Raw genomic sequence first — 1,977 nt, 5'->3', positions numbered from 1 at the left:
TAAGTAAGTAAGTAAGTAAGTAAGTAAGTAAGTAAGTAAGTAAGTAAGTAAGTAAGTAAGTAAGTAAGTAAGTAAGTAAGTAAAGTTTTATTTTATAAAGCACCTTTCACAGAAATATATTCACAAGGTGCTGTACAATCATTAACAGTATTAAAACAGTGGAAAGATTAAAATGAAACAGAAAAACATAATTCATATAAGCAGCAAAAAACAAAACATCAAATCAAGAATTAATTTCTAAAACTGTAAATCAAACACAAGGTCAATGCAAGGCAAAATATACAATAATACACAAAAACATAATAAATGCAAGAGAGAAAAATAATTCAATAATAAAAAACACAGTTGGCGAGCATTTACAATGGAGGTATGCTGGCAGTAATGGTAAATGGTTAGCTAAACGCTTGAGTGAAAAAGTGAGATTTTAGGAGTGTCTTGAAAGAGACAATGTTATTAATGGAGCGCAGATTAAAAGGGAGTTCATTCCAGAGCCTGGGGGCCACAGAGGAGAAAGAATGGTCACCACGGGTCTTAAAACGAGTGAGGGGAACCATAAGGAGATGTTGATCCTGTCAGCGGAGGTCTCGTCTGGGGTTGTAAGGGGAAATTAGACGTTTAATGCATCCAGGTGCTTGACCATGAAGAGCTCTGAAAGTGAGGACCAGGATTTTGAGCCGGATTCTGAAATTAACCAGAAGCCAGTGAAGTTTTGATAGGATCGGGGAGATGTGGGTGAATTTGGATGTCCGAGTTAGGAGTCTTGCTGCCGAGTTTTGGACAAGCTGAAGGCGATTTAACTGTTTCTGGTTAAGACAGATGAACAAGCTATTACAAAAGTCTAAGCGGGTAGAAATGAAGGCATGCATTATCATTTCCAAGTCTGAAGTGGACAGCAGGGGCCAGAGTTTAGAGATGTTACGAATCTGAAAATAGCATGTGGAAACCAGATTCTTTATGTATTTATCTAGAGACAGATCTGAGTCAAGATTTACTCCCAGGTTGCACAMATTCTGCTGAACAGTTGAACTCAAAGAGCCGAKATGTTCTTTCATCCTAGGGATTTTATTTTCAGGGGCCAGAATAAGTGTCTCTGTCTTACTGAGSTTTAAAAGTAGCAAGTTGTTAGACAGCCACTGGTTAACTTTTGTGACACATTTTATAAGAGAGGTGAGCTTGTGGGTGGTGGAGTCATTAAAGGAGCAGTATAGCTGTAGGTCATCTGCATAGAAATGGTAGGAGATGTCTGGGAAATTTTTGATGACCTCAGTCAGGGGGCGGATGTAGAGCAGGAATAGAATTGGGCCCAGGATGGAACCCTGTGGAACTCCGCAGGTGAGTTTGGCTGAGTCAGAGAGTGATTGGCCTAATAAGACTGAGAAAGAGCGGTCTGAGAAGTATGATTTGAACTAATCTAGCACCACCCCAGATATCCCTTTGTCTTTCAGGTTTTGAAGGAGAATAGAGTGATCAACAGTGTCAAAGGCTGAGGAAAGGTCCAGTAAGAGGAGGACAGAGTACATTCCTCTATCAGCAGATATTAGCAGATCATTTGAGACACGAAGAAGGGCAGTCTCTGTAGAGTGAGATCTGCGGAAGCCAGATTGAAAGTGGTCCAAAAGATTATTTACATCCAAGTACGATGTTAGTTGTACTGAAACAATTTTCTCCAAGACCTTAGACAAAAATGGTAGCTTTGAAATGGGCCGGAAATTATTCAGATCAGATGGGTTTATGCCTTTTTAGTATAAGTTCCACAACTGCTTTTTTAAAGGATTGAGGGACACACCCTGATGTGAGAGAGGTTTAGCAAGTGCAGGTCCCACTATGTCAAAAACAGCTTTCAAGAATCTGGGAGGTAAGATATCAAGATGGGAGGCAGATGTTTCATTTTTTGGATTATGGTCCCAAGATTATTTACAGTTACCAGATCAAAAGAAGACCAAGAAGGAGTGAGACTGTTCTCGAATGGGGGGGGGG

The sequence above is a fragment of the Austrofundulus limnaeus genome, unplaced genomic scaffold, assembly GCF_001266775.1.
Source record: "Austrofundulus limnaeus strain Quisiro unplaced genomic scaffold, Austrofundulus_limnaeus-1.0 Scaffold311, whole genome shotgun sequence".
Classification (NCBI taxonomy): Eukaryota; Metazoa; Chordata; class Actinopteri; order Cyprinodontiformes; family Rivulidae; genus Austrofundulus; species Austrofundulus limnaeus.
The sequence above is the reverse complement of the archived record's forward strand: the minus strand, read 5'-3'. Positions refer to the sequence as shown.